This window comes from Mesoplodon bidens (genome assembly GCF_964165515.1).
Source record: "Mesoplodon bidens genome assembly, chromosome: 15".
NCBI lineage: Eukaryota > Metazoa > Chordata > Mammalia > Artiodactyla > Ziphiidae > Mesoplodon > Mesoplodon bidens.
This window is the reverse complement of record NC_138171.1, coordinates 2545934-2563121: the sequence shown is the minus strand read 5'-3', so window position 1 is coordinate 2563121 and position 17188 is coordinate 2545934. Positions and strand designations below refer to the sequence as shown.

The window sequence follows — 17188 nt, the reverse complement described above, 5'->3', positions numbered from 1 at the left end:
GTCCACCCTTTTTTCTCTGTTGTTTGACCCTGTGTATATGTGTTTCCTCTGTTTTGTTGGTGATGTTGGCGTAGGAGGGCTTCTTTGTGCGTTTGTGCGTTCCTGGTGAGAGACTCTTGGATGGGTGGGTGGGGCCCACTGTGTGCCAAGACCAGGGGGCTGGAGAGACCGCGGTGAAAATGTCAGATAGATGTTGTCCTCTGCAGCTCCCTTGCAGTCTTGGGAGGGCAAGCATATAACGAACAATCAACATACAATGACAGTATCAGAAGGCAAGAAGCACTGTGTACACAAGACAAATGTTAAATATTGGTGGGTTGATGGAGAGTTGAGAGAGGGGCTACTTTCTTTTCTTTTTCAAAAACAGATTTATTGAAGTATAATTGTCGTGAAAAATACTGTACATATTTAAAGCATACAATTGGAAACTACATTCACGGTAACGAATATTTGGACTTCCCCAGTGGCGCAGTGGTTACGAATCTGTCTGCCAACGCAGAGGACACAGTTTCGATCCCTGGTCTGGGAAAATCCCACATGCCACGGAGCAACTAAGCCCATGTGCCACAACTACTGAGCCTGCGCTCTAGAACCACGAGCCACAACTACTGAGCCCCCACTCGCCACAACTAGAGAAAGCCCATGCACAGCAGGGAAGACCCAGTGCAGCCAAAAATTAATTCATTCATTAATTTAAAAAAGATAATGAATATTTTCATCACCCACAAAAGTTTTTATTCTTCTTTTTATTCATTTTTTATTGAAGTATAGTTGATTCACAATGTTGTGTTCATTTCTGCTGTACAGCAGAGTGATTCAGTTATACATATATATATTCTTTTTCATATTTTTTTCCATTATGGTTTATCACAGGATACTGAATATGGTTCCCTGTGCTGTATGGTAGGACCTTATTTTTTATTGAGAGGGGCTACTTTAAATTGAGAGTCAGGGAAGGCCTCTTTGGGAGACCACAGACACTGGGTGCAGCAGTGGGAGGCTGTGGGAGGGCCGACTTACCAAGTGCAGCAGGACCTGAGAACCGTGGCAGTGGGTGGTGGGGGGAACAGAGCGTCATTTCTGGCATTGAGTGCTGGCGAGTGTCAGGCTGGTTACCCAGGGCCTGGGTTTTGACCCAGACTGGGGAGATGAATAGAGCAGGCAGAGCTGGAGCCCAGGATTGGATGAAGCAAGTGAAATATTTGAGACTCAGGCAACTCACTCAAACCCATTGAGTTTTAGCTCGGGAACTTTTCTGGAAGTTCGCCATCTCTTGACCTTTTTCTGGGAGAAGGCTGGTGCAAGCCCACCCATACCAGCAGCACACACTCAGCGTGGACCCTCCCGAGCCCCTCAGTACAAGAGGGGCTACACCTGCTCCGTGTATACACCTGTTTTCCCCACTCCTGGGCAATGCTCAGAAGTAACCTGTCGGTTCTCTGAATATTTTTGCTTCCTACAGTGCAGTCTTCCCCGCCGGGGGTCACTGCCTCTGTTGTCACATAAAAAGGTTTTGGGAAACCAGAAATTGAGTGCTGATGAGTTGCCATAGGTGATGCCTCGTGGCCGAAACCCTGTGCACCATTGCTTCTCTTCCCCTTCACAATGGTGGAGGCATCGACACAGATGAAATGGCCTGGAGCCCGTGTGCCTCTCTGCGTGGAACATCCCGCAGGATGGATCCCCACATAGAGGATGGGTTCCCACTCCATCCTCGGAGCTGGGCGACAGAGAGACCCGTGGTCTGGCCTGCTTGGGTCTTTCCTTCCCTCCCCACCTCCCTCTGCTGTCCCTCTACCCCCTGCTCCTCCCCCTCCCCTGGTGAGCCTGTCTCCTTGCTCAGTCTTCTTGGGGAGCTCATGCAGGCCAGAGTCATGATAACACCCCACCCCATGAGGTTGGTCCCCCCTCCAAAAAGAGAGCAGATCCAGTCTGCATTCCTCTAAGTGGAGCCCCACCCCAGTCCCTGGAGGACAGGGCAGGAGGCTGCCCCTCAGATCCTGCTCTGTGGTCCTCTGTGACCCACAGACTCTCCCTCTGAAACAAGACCCAAAAAAACTGTGATGTGAGACTCCAGGTTTGTGTTTAGCTGGATAGTTCTCCAGCTAAATTGCCAGGGCAAGATGTGGGGTGGGAGGAAAATGGCCACTGGATTCCAGCTCATTACAGGTAACTCGATCCCGGAGCCCGTTAGCGAGAGCAGGGTCACTGGGCCGGTCCCCGCACACTGTGCGTGAATCCCCACGAGTCCTGGAGGCTACATCCCAGCTTGTGATTATTTTAGAAATCACTGCTCCCGTTCATCCTGAAAGTTTAGAGACGTTTTGCGTCAAATGCTGCCTTCATCTTCCTTATTTTTTCTAAGCTTGATAACGAAATCTCCCTCTCTGCCCTCACATGCTGTGTGCAAATCACTAAAATCCATAAACCTTGAATAGATTTAGAAAATCATACTCTGCTATGAAAGAAACCCGTAAATGAATCTTTATATTTGAAGTTTTGTCATTTAACAAACGCATTGTTGTCCATTATCCCTTCAGTACTTAGCAAACAAATACAGAAAGACACAATTGGAAGGGCTTTTTCCTTTCCATTCTTTCAAAAACAGCTATCTCCTTGCAGGTAGTAATTTTGTTTTAAGAAGAGGGATGTTTAGTACTAGGCTTTTAAATAAAATCTGTGTGAGAATAATTCTCCTAAAACATTCTGTATCTACAAAAGTCTATATGTGGGAGAACTTGAATTATTCCCTAGTAGATTTTATTACATAGCAGTTAAGAATTTTTCTAAGGGACATCTAGTCAAAGCCATCAATTTTGGGTAACAAAGCATGGGAGAGAACGGAACTTACTGAAAATTGACATTATTCCCTACTTAGTGACTGCTTTATCTGTTTTCTGGCTATCATTTTCTTTAGAAGGTAGAGCTCTTTAGGCTGTTAGGTTAGCATGATTAACCACAAATAAGTGATTGACATTTACTCACTTAACCCACATTCTCTGGACGTGTTCTGTCTGCCAGGTGCAGTGTCTGCACTGGGAAACTGAGGCAGGAAGGGGGCTGCCCAGGGATCGTACCTTGAATGGCGGGAGGAACAGACAGAGACTTGAATTCATAAAGCGAGGAGTGGGGAACCAGGGTGGGGAGACCCATGGCAGGGGTTCACCCGCTGTTTTAATAAATTAACATGTGATCCTGTGCGACCAACTACCAGTCACGTAGGGGTGAGGTACAGAAAGAGAGGGCCACTTATTCAGTTGTTTCATTCAAAACCGATTGTTGCACCCCTTTTATGTGTCAGACGTGGCTCTGGCACCAAAGCTGCCAGCAGGAGATACATGGCCCCGGGCCCCTGGAAACAAAAAACACACTCCACCGTTATTCACGAAACATAAAGAGAAACGTGGGACCAGGGGTGCGAGAGAGTCTGGAGCTGTGGACAGAGGTGAGCCAGCCTCATTCGGGGAGGCCACCGGTGCCCCCTGATAACACGGCATTGGAGGGGGTGGGTGGTCGGGGATTGGCCAGGTGTGGGAGGAGGCTGAGGGGATCTGGGGTCCAGGAGGCAGAGAGCTGGGTGGAGTGAAGAAGCTTAGAGGAACCTCACCTTCTTCTGCAGGGAGCCGGGGGCAGAGAGCAGCAGATGGAGAGAAGGGAACATGCCAGGCACCTGCTGCGCAGGAGACAGTGACTGCAGGGTTTTCCCCTCCAGTATGTGTTAAATGTTTTAATCTTGCAGAAAGCCGAGCGAACTCACCCACCATGAAAATCCTGCCCTCAGCAACCACATAAACCCTGCATTTCACAGGCCGCCGTGTTTGCTTCACCTCGTACCTGTCCGCTTTCCATCCATACGTCCATTGTGCTTCTCATGGATTTCAGAGTGAGAATGCGGAAATCAGTATCCTTTCCTCCTAAACACTCAGTGGGTGTCTCATGAAATAGAGTTCACTATTTGTTTGCATTTTGAGTCAAAATTTATAGAGAGGGAAATACACACGTTTTAACTTTGAAGAATGCATACACCTGAGTAACCAGAACTCCTGTCCAGCTCTAGAGCGTCCTCGCTGTTCCAGAAAGTCCTCTCCTGACCCTTTGGTGACCCATTTCTCCCCCCTGGTCCCAGAGCCAGTCACTGTGCTGTTCTGGTTTTTTCACCATACTTTGCCCGTAGTGTGTTCACCAGTCGTGCCCCTTTTGGGGGGTTTGGTGTGCGTTTTGCCTTTTACCAGTTGAAAGGCTACAGCCAGTCTGGGGTGGCTGTGAAGAAAGCTGCCGTGGGCACCACTGTGAACCTGTCGTGAGCAGGTGCTGCTCTCCCTAGTGGACGCCCCTTTTCTCTGACGCTGGTGGAGCAGCCTTGGCCGCGCACACTCACCGCAGCCCGTGTGTGTCTTCCCGTCTCTGCTTTGCACCCACCTCTGTCTTTAAGGGAGGCTCTTGTGGACAGCATGTGTTTGGATCTTGATTTTTTTTTTTTTTGGTGGTACGCGGGCCTGTCACTGTTGTGGCCTCTCCCGTTGCGGAGCACAGGCTCCGGACATGCAGGCTCAGCGGCCATATCTCACGGGCCCAGCCGCTCCGCGGCATGTGGGATCCTCCCGGACCGGGGCACGAACCCGTATCCCCTGCATCGGCAGGCGGACTCTCAACCACTGCGCCACCAGGGAGGCCCTGGATCTTGATTTTTTTTCTCCTTTTCTGACAACTCTGTCTTAACATTGGAGTGTTTACTCCCTTTCAGGTTTATGACTGATGCTGTTGGAGTTAGGTCTGTCACTTGATGTTTGGAGTTTTGTTTGTGTCCCTTTGTAATTTCTCTTATCCTCCTTTGTTATGTTCCTTAATTTTTCTAGAATTTTATCTGAAGTTCTCTATTGAATTTTTTTTTTTTTTTTTTGCGGTACGGGGGCCTCTCACTGTTGTGGCCTCTCCCGTTGCGGAGCACAGGCTCCGGACGCGCAGGCTCAGTGGCCATGGCTCACGGGCCCAGCTGCTCCGCGGCATGTGGGATCCTCCCGGACCGGGGCACCAACCCATGTCCCCTGCATCGGCAGGCGGACTCTCAACCACTGCGCCACCAGGGAAGCCCTCTATTAGATTTTTAACTCTCCCTCTTTACATTACGTTGCGGGAGTTGCTCTGGGGATTTCTAGGGAACCAGAGTCTATTCCAAAGTTCCTTAAAAGGCAAAGTCGAGGCAGCAGCCGTGGGAAGGCCAGGTGGGCAACAGGAATAAGGCAGATGGGTTAGGAGTTGGCTGACATCGGCTAGCTGATTTCACCATTAGCTGAAGGAGGACATTCAGGACGTTCTGGCCTGGATGACCGAAAACATACAAACTCTCCCCACCTCGTAAATTTATCAGCATCTTAATAATTAATGGTAAGCAAACTCAGGGGACAGCATGGTTCCGGCTTTTAGTTACCTCTTTGAAAATAATTCAGTCTAATAACTGCTGAATTTTTTAAACCACTCTTAATATCATCGGACAGTCAAGGGAGGACCTCCCAAAAACCCGACATGGTTTTTAACCCTTATGACCGCAGCTCTCTTGTGTAAAGAGGATTCAACCTGGAGTTAGGGCCCTGGGAGTCTCGACTCCTCTGGAGGACCCCCTACCCCGGGTGTGGACAGAACCATGGGCCCTGAGCCCAGGACAGCAGACACGGCACATGGGCGCAGAGGCCGTGCCATGGGGGTCAAGTCTGCAGGCTGCCTGGGGAAGGCTTCTCAGCTTGCCCAGAGCAGCTGGGGGCGGCCTGACGGTCTGCACTGCACACGGGAAAGGAGTACAGGCAGTGCTGTCCCTGGACACCCCAGTCCCTCGGGAACACCCTGGACTGTGGCTCAGGAGGTGGAGATGTTGTCGTTGTGTTTGGTGTCCCTGAGGTCACCCAGCCAGGAGGTGGCAGAGCTGGAATTTGGGCCTCGGCCTGCAAACATCCTGCAGCCTGGCAGGGCACCCTCCTCCTATGGGTGGTGCTGTGTGCACAGGGACCCCAGGCATCGTGCTTCAGTGCATTGTGCATCCACTCCCCGCTTTCCCTGGGGTGGGAGTGGTGCTGAGTGAGGCTCTGGGGACAGTGATGGGCCCTCGTGGGCAGGGGCTGCCTGAATTCATCTCAGCCCCGAGCCAGATGCCTCCCATCGGTCCTGGCTCCCCCCGGCACCTCTGAGCCTGATGTGCTCATCCCCAGATCGTGGGTGACAGTCCTGTCTGCTCCACAGGTGGTTGGAGGGGTGTCCGTGGGGTAATCTCTACAAAGCACTTAGGGGACCACCAGGCGCATCTCGAGTGTCACCGAGTTGTCACCTGGGCCATAAATACTATTAATTTTATGAGCGCTCTCGTTGCCATGACGATGGCCATCAGTGTGAGGACAGTCACTTTCCTGTTGGGAACCACCAGAGCATCCTTGACAAGGAGGGGGGTCACGCAGCTGGGCAGGGCCTCCTTTGGCTTCGGCGTGGGGAGAGGGGTGTCGGTAATTCGTTTACATTAACTGTTGTGTTTGTCAAATAATGAAGATATTATAGGCTACGCTCAGAAATGGAAATTAAATTTTAATAAGGTATACAGTCACAATCAGAAACGAGGAGCACAAAGGAGGGCCCTTTTGCGATAATTACACATTATAAAGTCATTACTCACACTGGCTTTGGAACTACATTACAAATTAAAACGCTTGTTTGGGAGCGGAGCCTGCATACAGTACTTGCTCATTAAAATTCTGCGTTGTCGAGCGGAGAGAAGTGAATGCCGGTTCCCAATCTGCTCAGTGTCCACCTCCCTGGACTTCGGGCTCCACCTCAGGCCGCGACAAAGCCGCCTCGAAGGGACTTCTGTAACGATGTCCACTAGTGATGGGGAAAAACAGTAGAGACGTGACTGCATATTGTGATTTGTGTTCTTTCCCCTGGAGGTGTGGAAAGGCCTGCCAGGGCCCCGGTGCTCGAGTGTCATAAAATGACATTATAATGAAAAGAATGGCAGTTTGACAGCATCTCTGTAGTGTTAGGTGGAGGCATTTTCTATAAATGTTCATATTCCACCCTTATAAGTCCTGTTCTAACATCTGGGCCCATGGGCTTGTGTCCTACAGCCTCATGGCCCCAAGTCCCAAACCAGCCTGGGTGCTGAATACATGGGATGAGGCCCTCGACACGGTCAGTGCAGATGCCCACGTGGACTCTCTTGGCTTGGACGTGGGAAGGCAAGCTCATTATTTCTAAGGTTCTGCAGCATCAGCCTCTCCAGGAGGCTGTGTTATTACTGCATTCACAGCAGCAGGGCCACTGACAGGGTTCCTGATGTTGGGAGAGAAAGAGCGTCCTTCTCCCATGGAGAGATCCTGATCTCCAAGGGCTTTCCTGGTCAGCGCCAGAGCAGTGTCCTCTCTAGAGCCCTGGCTGGACCAGGCCTGCTTCTGCAGAACCAGGGTCAGGGAGGGGGTCCCACAGCCCAGCATCTTCATGCAAACTGCTTCCCTGTGTCTGATGTTTAAAGCTTCATAGTATCGATGTCCTCGGCAGTCCCTTTAAGCCTGCAGCTTTAGATCACATACATAACACATTAATTTATCTGGCTTCTGTGCAGAAGAACAGTTATAACTGGTGGAAAAGAGTTCCCTGGGGAGATGGAGAGAAATGGAGAAACGGCATCCTTAGGAAATGCCACCGATTATTGGTATTTACCTGGCTACCTGTGTGGACACTGAGCGTCCAGTTAGGAATAATTTATGGGCCGGGGGGAGGGCAGGGTGCTGTTGGAAAGAAGCCTGGCTGAGAGATCAGGAGCCCCATCAGCCGGCTGAATCTCAACCTTTGAGCCTGTGTCTCCGGGACCCGCAGACGCCCACCCTTGCCGCCCGACAGCTATTGTATGGCCCAGAGAGCATGCGGAAGAGCGTGTTCTGGACAGCGTGACATCCTGTGCAGAGTGCAGAGGCTGCTAGTGCAGCTGTGCACGTCAGCCCCGTGCGTGCTGGGGAGGCTCCAGGCTCCGCTAATGACCTTTCCTCTTCTCTCCCTCCTAGGTAAGTGATCCCGCTGCTAAACGGACACGTGTCCTCACACACCTGTTTCACCTGCGAGAACCTGTCTCCGCTCCCCGGCTCCTCCTCAGCCCAGGGAAGGTGTGAGTCAGGCAGATCAGGGAGAGCAAGCGACGGGGTCACATCCCCCAGGCTGTAACAGCGTTGCCCGTCTTTCCTGGTAAAACCTGTGCTGGCGGAGGAGGGGGCGGGGCAGAATGAGACAGCGGAGCCGGGAGCCGGGGAAAGGCGACTGGTGGCAACCTCCAACGTGAGAAGCCAGCCTGGACAGCAGTTCGGTGCTACTCCAACACAAATAAGATCAAGCCCAGCGTCTCAGGGCGAACTCCAAAACCGGCTCTCACTGGGAGGCGCTTTTCCTATCTGGGCGACCTGGCGGTGTGGTTTGCATTTTTCCTTGAGTCTGACCTGGAAGCAGCTGCTTCTAAATTTTGAACACTTTCTAGGGGTCTGCTTTCCCCTCTCCCAGGTAGTCCTTGGGCTGGCTTCTTAGGAGACTAAGGTTGCTCTTGTGGTTTGTGGCAAATGGTTCAAATGTGTTTTTGGTTAAAGAAAATGTTAAAAGTAAATAGCTGAAGATTTTTCTCTGCTTGCGGAAAGACAGCTACGGGTGCAACGTGAAGTGTGTGTGGTCAGGAAATGCTCTCTGGCCCTGAGTCGTGTGGGAAGCTCTCACCCCTAACCCTTACTACACTCTATCTTATGTGGAAACTTAACTTGTGTTACTCTCTAAAAAAAAAAGCCAAGCCACTGGCACGCCCACACCTATGATGACGTACGTTCATAGTTACCCAGCCTCGTGCCATGAAGGGTGTTAGGAATGGGGAAAAAAAAGAGCAAACTAGATACAAGAGGCTAGAGGGCCAGGTGTAAAGAAGAAACAGGTGAAGGCCCTTCCTCAGCAACATAGAGGAGCCTCACACGTGGCTGTCCGCTTCCTGGTAAACATAAGCAATTAACATGGTTGCAGACGTCATGAAAGAGAAACACTCGTTCTTTCCTTCTTTTTTTTTCGGGCAAAAAATACTCTTACCAGAACTAACGTCTAAAAGAACAGTCCCTTATTGGGAAGGTCTCCTGTGTTGGAGACACTGAGTAATAAATACATTAGACAACATCCTGAATGTTTCTGGACAAAACACAGCGGAGGGTTCTATGTGCTGGTTTGACCATTTTATTTAATAAAACAGTGGGAATAATATTAAAATATAACTCACTGAAAGCATTTCTGTAGGCCAAGATGACTAGGCCCAAATGAATATTCCTTTCGTGGCTTGGCTGGGTACCAGGAGAACCTCATGTACCTGGAGAAATAATAGATGCTACAGATTCTGTGGGCAGCACGCTCCCTGGTGGAACACAGATGAGGATGGATGGAGCCACCTTGCAATCCAGTCATCCCCACGTGAGACTGGACTGCAAGGGTCCTGGGGTTGTACAATAGGACACCCACTGTCAGGTGGGGCCCTTTGGGGAAAAGAAGATGCTCCTTGCAGACCAAGCAGAAGGGTGTCTGTCTTGAGCTCTGAGTTCAGGGAGTCTGAGTTCAGGCTCTTCAGGTGCAGACTTAATTGCAAATGTGAAGGACCTTTTCAAAAAGGACAAAGAGAAATAGAAAAAGAGGTCATAAGATATTACTATCAGTGAATATAAAGTCTCTTTGGAAAAGCACTGTTTTCTTGGACAGGCCCACTGTTTGGAGCATGAATGTTGGACACAAGTGTGGTCAGGATGTTCCAGCTGTTAGGGTGGGATCCACCCCCTGCCCTAACCTCCCTGAGTCTGTGGAAGGACATAGGTCATATGGCATAGGTTATATGTCATAAGGACGTAGGTCATGCTTTATCACAAATTCAGGCATAGTGCTTGGCCTCAAGGGGTAAGGAGCCACATGCTGAATGAACTGGTGAATTCTTATTTATTATTTGCTAAATGTTATTTAACATGTCTTGTAAGTCTGTGGATAAAGTGGACACAATTTTTTAAACTCCATTTGAATACTGGCATTTACTCTCACAAGGAAACATGTTTTACCATTTGAACTCGGTGTATCTTGGACTCACCCGGAGGGAGAGGAGGTAACTGGACAGGTGGGCTGAGAGCCCTGGCATGTGGCCTGGTTTCTGTGGGGCGTCCCCTCGTGCTGGCTGCTTGAACCCGGGGTTTGAACCTGGGGTTAGACGTGCTCCCCTCCCCACTGGCTGCGGCTGCCACCCTGGGCTGCAGTGGCCTCTCGTGTGTCCTAACCTTGGATCAGGCACTGCTCTCCTCGTATTGGAGGCCTCATTACTCACCGAAGCCTCGAAGGGCACTCCTGTCCCAGGATCCTGGCGCCCAGTGCCCTAGGTGGCACCAAAGAACGGAGCCCGTTTGGGTGGGGACCTCTGTGGCCGGACACCCACCGGGGCTGGGACCTGCAATTCTATCCAGGTCACTTATGTCTTTGTCTGACCTGAGACTGTCTGGGTCTGAGATCCTGTAAGTCGCTATTCGATGTCTGATTTCAGACCTTGTGTTCTCCACCCTCTCTCCAGAGACACATTAGCTACTGAAGTGATGCTCTGACTTGGTCCTTAAACATCATCTTAAGAGGATTTCTGCACCCGGGTTACTCAGTGTGACACCTGGGCTTTCTCTTCTGTTAAGTCAGTGGTTCTCCACAGGGTGACTGACCCCCCGGGGGTGTTTGGCAAAGTCTGAGACGTTTGGGCTTGTCCCCATTCTGGGGGAGAGGCACTGCAGCTTCCAGTCGGTACCGGCCAGGGAAGTGCTCAGCTTCCTGCAGCGCACGGGACATGCCCTCAACACCAACTCGCCCCACCACAAGTGTCAGTGGGGCCGAGGATGCGAGACCCTGGGTCAACCAATAACAAAAACTTTAAAAAGCACTACTATTAGTGCTGCATAAACACTGACTTAAGGATTAGGTGCAAAGCCCCTGTTCATCAGCTCATTTAATTCTCGGCTCCATGGGGTGCACATGGTTCCTCCCCTCCCCTTGCAGATGCAGAAACGAGGCCCAGAGAGCTTAGGCTGCCGCCCGAGACCACAGCACGTCAGGGATGGAGCAGTCCATGCTGTCCTGGCTGCACAGCCCCTGCGGCATCACTTGGCTGTGTTTTATCACCCAGACGAGAGTAGGGCCTGTAGGAAACCCACACGGTGTGAGAGGTCGCTCTGTTCTCCCCAAGTGCAGACACTGTTCCGGGGACACGAAGTTCCAGTCTCCTGCCCCTCCATTTAATAACTGGCTGTGGGCGAAATCCGGCAATCGCAGCCCTGGTGTCTCTGCCCCGTGTGATTCTGACTAATGACCTAAGTGGGTACCAGAAGCACAGTTACACTGGTTCTTTCCCGACGGCTGCGGGTGGTGACGCTCCCCTTGATCCGGGCGCAGAGCAAGGCAGGAGCACACGTTCCCGCTCCTGTGCACGCAGTACCTTCTCATCACTTGCCTGGTTCCACCCCGAGGGCTTGATTTAGAAGAAGTGTCTGATTTAATGGGGGGGCAGGGAGATGAAACAGCAAAAACAGGCCATTGAGAGCCCCCCGAGTACAGGGAAGGTACTTTCCTTTCATTACACAGCTCAGCATTCTTTGTTTCTCGTTTTAACATTTTGCTTAAGATGTAGGGCCGGAGGCTGCGTTTCTCCTGGAAATTATTTTTCAGCTCGCATCTGTTTTCATTCCCATCTCAGAAGGAAGGTCTGTGAGGGGAGGCGTGTTAGGCAGGTTCGATGTGGTGCGGGGCATCCAAGAGTGTACCGCGAGCTGGTGGCTGACAGGAGCCGAACGGGGACAAGACGGGGAAGGCAGGGCCGCCGACCGCCGTGACTTTCTGTGATGGGCCATCTACAGGGGGGTTGAGGATGAATCCCGAGCCCCCGACCACAGCTTCTGTAACTCCCTCGCCCACCGGGACTGCACCGTCGCCCTTGGGGGGCGGGCTTTGGAATCCAGTCAGTAGAAGCGGGATGTGAAGTCCGGGGAGGGGAGGACTCTGCTGGGACCCTCATTCTTGTCTGAGCTTCTCGTGGGTGACGCAGTCTGTACCCAACTTCGGGCTGTGCAGCTGGCCCCTCGACTTGTTCATGAGGCCACGTGGACCATAGAAGGTGAGCCTGCCCTCACCTGTCCTGTGAAGCATGTCCAGCGCACGTGTTCACAAGAGGCGGTGCGGGGGCCCAGGGGACATGATTGTGTTGGTGATGCTGGTTTTCTTCTTCTACTTGGCATCCTGCCTGGCACAGGATAGGCACTCAGTTAACGTTGGTGGAAAAAAGAAAGCTGGGAAGAGTGAGCGGATGAGCATGACTTCACTCCCAAGAGGCTAAGAGCCTGTTGTGTTTTAGGGGAAGCCCAGTCGTCATGCCGACTGGCACGCGATGAATGCATTTTCTCCTTCTTCCGCAGAATACCCAGGGCCACGTGAGTTCCCTTATTTAGTTTTCATTCTTAGTTAAATCTTCCCTACTCATAAAGGTGGAAAAACTCTATTGATAAGTTGACAGAGAAACTCGTATGCATAGAAGAGGTCCATTAGGTCCATTAGAAGTCCAAACATGGTGTCCAAACATGGAGCTTAGATTGGACACATGCAATTACAGCTTCATAAATTAACCTCATACCATGTAGGATTTGATACTCGTTTGCTCCCCCATAAGAATTCTGAGTGCGAATCACAGCAAAAATAAAATGACTTTATTATTAGTGTTAAATATTTACGTAGCTTATAGAGGGGAGTAAACAAAGGATGACACATTGTGATGGAAATGAGTTTTTTCCGAAATTATGAGTGAGGAAACTTGCATATTTGGTGGAGAGTGAAGAAGCTCACGCATCATATTTTCAACTGTGGTGCAAGCAGGAACCAGAACTCCAGACAATTCTCTGCCGTTATTAAGATCCAATTACAGTAATAGCTCAGCCTTCAACTTGGAATATTATGGATGCAATGTAAATGTTTAAACAGCTTGGTTGCATGTGATCTTTCTTCACATTTCTCACCACTGGTGATCTTTTTCTCATTTGTAGCTGACTTTCAGGGGTTTGTTTGGTAAAAGAAATGTGAGGGGGGAAAAATTGGTGAAGCATTAAATCCTATCTACGTTACTTTTACTTTTCCCCTTTAGGATAAACCCTCCATTTTACTAACGCGCTGAGTTAGGCCAAAATGTATCAAAGAAATAATTCAATGAATATTTATATGGCACCTACCGGGGGCAAAGACTTCTTCCCTGGGTGATATAAACATGAGCCGGCCTGCAAGATATGGGGAAAGAAAAAGGCTTTGTGGCCTCACCCATATGCGGTGCTAACAGCAATCCGGGAAAGCTCTCTGGGGTCCCGAGGTGAGGAATATCGATCAGGGCCTGTTCTTCTCTAATTCTGAGTGGGACGAGGGTTGGAAGGGTGAGCCATGGTGCTGGTTAGGGTTTAAATGTTTTATAAAGGAGCCCTGGTCTGTTGGCCAGGAGGTTCCAAATGCACAGAAACCTTCAAAGCCCACCACTCAGACACGAGGCTGTGCACCCCCCAAGGCCACTGAAAGAATAAAAATCACTCAACTCAGTGGCTTGTGACTACCCCGGTTTCCCTAGGATTTGGCTTTAGTGAAAATCTGCCCCATTTGAGAGTTTGGGGTTTTTGTTGGTTTTCCTAAGTGAGTTTGTCACATGCTGTGTGAGTTTTTTAGCAGAATGTAGTTTCTTGAGTCAGATGCAACAACTAAAAATAAATGTACATGTACACACATACACAGACATTTACAAATACATACATTTTCTCCAAAGGTAATTTTTTCTAAAAGCCAGAATAGCTTTTGGTACCACATCTAATTAGGAGATTGTAGAACAACGCAGAACCATCTTGATTATAATAACCGTCTTCAGATAATGCGCTGTTAAATTAGCTCACTCAACATGTATTTTGTAAGTAGATTCGGTTTATTTTTAGTCCTTGTTTGAAGCCAGGAATCCAAATGGAGAGGAAGGGTTTTAAGCATGGAGACCAAGGAGACGGCCGGCGGTGCTCAGCCTGGCAGCTCCTCTGAGAAGTTGGCTTTTTCAGGAGGAAGCTTGAAAAGAAGCCCACAGTGAAGGTGGGCTCACTGTGTCTCAGAGACAAGCTTCCGCTCTAGGAAAAACAAACGGTGGTACACTTGGAAATAAAGGGTACCTCCTGCAAAATACATAATGGGAAATACCTGCAACACATTTATCTGGTAAGGGGTTAATACCCAAAATGTATACGTAACTTCCACAATTAAATGGCAAACAAACAAACAGCAACAACAGAGAAACAACTAACACCCTGATTTTTTAAATGGGTTAAGGACTTGAATAGACATGTCTCCAAAGAGGACATGCAAATGATAAACAGGTGTGTATAAAAATGTTCACTGTCAGTAATTTCAGGGAAATGCAGATCAAAACCACACTGAGATAACACCTCACAACTGTCACGATGGCTTTGATCACAAAAAAAGGACAAGTGTTGACAAGGATGTGGAGAAATTGGAACATTTACACACTGTTGGTGGGGAAGCAAATGGTGCAGTCACTAGAAAAGACAGTATGGAGATTCCTCCAAAAATTAAAAATAGAGCTACCATATAACCATATATCCCACTGCTGGGATCAGAAAGAGATGCCTGCTTTCTCAATAGACCATCTCTCCTGCATCCCAGACTGCAGCCAGGCCACGTGTTCTCAAAGACACAAATACCTGATGGAGAAAATATGATTGCATCGGGCAAGCTGACCATTTTTATCACATAAAACTAGCTTAGGTAGTACCTGTATGTGTAATCATTGGAATTATTCAGTGGGTGGTAATCAATGGCTAAGGAAAAATGATGTTTTTTATGGCACTAATGAATTTAGTCATTTAGTATTTTCCATGTTAGAAATTGACATCAAGGTTTTCCATAAACCACATTTCCATAACCTAAACTTATTAATCCCCAAATATTTCCTTACATATTCACTGAAAAATTCCTAGTCATGATTGGGTTTCATCTATATTTCTGATGGTTGAACCTGGGCTTACAATAGAATCTAGAGAAAAACAAAACAAAAAATGAGTACAGTGAGGAAAAAAAAAACCTGACTGGCAATCCTCCAACTATCAAAATCACCAAAAACAAGTAAAGCCTGAGAAACTATCACAGCCAAATGGAGCGTAAGGAGAGTGACAGCTAACTGTTGCGTGGGATCCTGGGCAAAAGAAGGACAGCGGGGAAAAAACTAAGCAGGTCTGGATAAAGTATGGACTTTAGCTAATAATAATGTATCAATATTGGCTTGTTAATTATAACAAACGTACCTCCGTAGGGTGAGATGTTAACAGTAGGGACATCAGGCTGAGAACTGTGTAGCTCCCTGTGCTGTCTTTGCAACTTTTCTGTCAATTTAAAGCTATTCTAAAATAAAGAGCCTGTTTTAAAACATACAAACAAGATAACTTTGAACACCCACAATGCCACCACTGGGAAGAAAAATCACTGTCGATATTTTGGCATCTTCCACTGTTTCTGTGCACCGTGCTTCACAGGGAGAAACCCCACCAGGCACAAGAGTCCGTATCATGCTTTTTCCCTTAATGATGCAGGAACATAAGCATCATCCCTGTGTCACTAAAGACGATTTGGTCAGTCAGTCAGTCGGGCCATCAACATATGACTGAATTCAGCCTCAGAGAGCATGACATCCTTCTGAGACTGGAAGGAAATTCAGAAATGGATTCTGCATCACAAAATCCTCCAACCCCAGGCAGCCTGTGGGCCTCACGGTGTCGGTCTTCGTGCTCCAAGCTGGAGCCGAGTTCCGGAGAAGCCACCCTCGCCTCCTGGAAGCTGGTCAAAGAGGCACCACTGAGAGCTGCTGTGAGAATTCAGCTGGGGGGGGTGGGGGGGTGGAGATCTACCAAGGCTTCCTGTGGGAGGTGGCATTTGAGGTGGGCCTTGAAGGAGGATGAGGATGCGAGTGACAGATGACAGGAAAGTTCCTCCCAAGGGCTGAACAGTGAGGCAGCAGGCGGAGAGGGGAGGGTGTGTGAGGCACGTGGGAGTCATTCTGCGGAGCCAGAGGCAGAAGGGCGGGAACCCAGGTGCGGTGGTGGAACAGGGAGGGGCTGAGGTTTAGAGACTCTGCAGGGCCTCCACTGGACAGCCCAGCACCGGCCTCAGGCAGCGTCAGCCAGCACAGGGAAGGGGAAACCAGGACCACTTAGGTCTGGTCTGAGGGAGAGACGGCGCACGACCACTCACAGATGCTGATAGACAGCAAGCTTGCTGCTCGCAGCTGGTATAGGATGCTAAGGAGAGGAGTGTCATATTTTAGGGGTAAAAAAGGAGGAAAAGAGAATAAAGGGGTGGGGGGATCTTTCCATATGGTACGGTTCTCATTAAAATCTATTGTAAACTTCACTAATGGCTGGGTTAACATAATTTGGAAATCGTAAATATCAGCTGCATCTATGTTCAGCGTTTGAAATTTCCTTTTGGAAAGCCTGTATGGCTTTGCGTGTGTTTTTCAGTGGAGTTATTCATTTAAAGTTGTTTGAAAATCTGATCAGAAAGATCTTCAACCCAGAAATTTAGTGATTTGAGATACGCTAGTGTCCATCCTCTGGGGCGCCCCTTCTGAATGATGCTTAGGAAAAGGACAACTAAAAACTATATCCTTGGTGTGTGCCTTGTGGTGTGTGGTTTAGGACAGGCCGTGACTTTACGTTCTGTGAGCTTGGATTTGTGCTTGAGGACTGTGGTTTAAGGCACGAGGCTGCTCCCTGGGGGAGTGTGGGCAGAGGTTTACGGTGGACGCTGGGGCTGACCTGGCCTCTCCCCTTCGCTTCCATCCAGGAGGTGGGGGGCACATTTATTATCTGAAACTGATCTGCCAGAGGGGGTGATGACTCCCCGTGGGAAAGAGAGATGCATCCTGCATAAAATTCCACCGAGGTCGGCTGCTAGAAGAATGGCCTGTGGGGTCTGGGAGGTGGCCGGCCGCCCCACCTTACTCCCTGTCATTGCTTCATGGTTGGACATCCACGTGGGACTGTTCGGGGGACCACATGAGTGATAAAAGTGGTAGAAATGAGTTTCCTAAATTATTTTAGAGGAGGCGGAC

At 49.4% G+C, this 17188-nt stretch overlaps 1 protein-coding gene across 1 annotated transcript in view; it reads left to right on the top strand.

Moving 5' to 3' along the window:
- Positions 1-17188, top strand: part of CDH4 (cadherin 4) — a gene marked incomplete at its 5' end in the record, with an annotated part of 569921 nt that overhangs the window by 215964 nt on the left and 336769 nt on the right. The gene's annotated exons all lie outside the window — the stretch shown is intronic.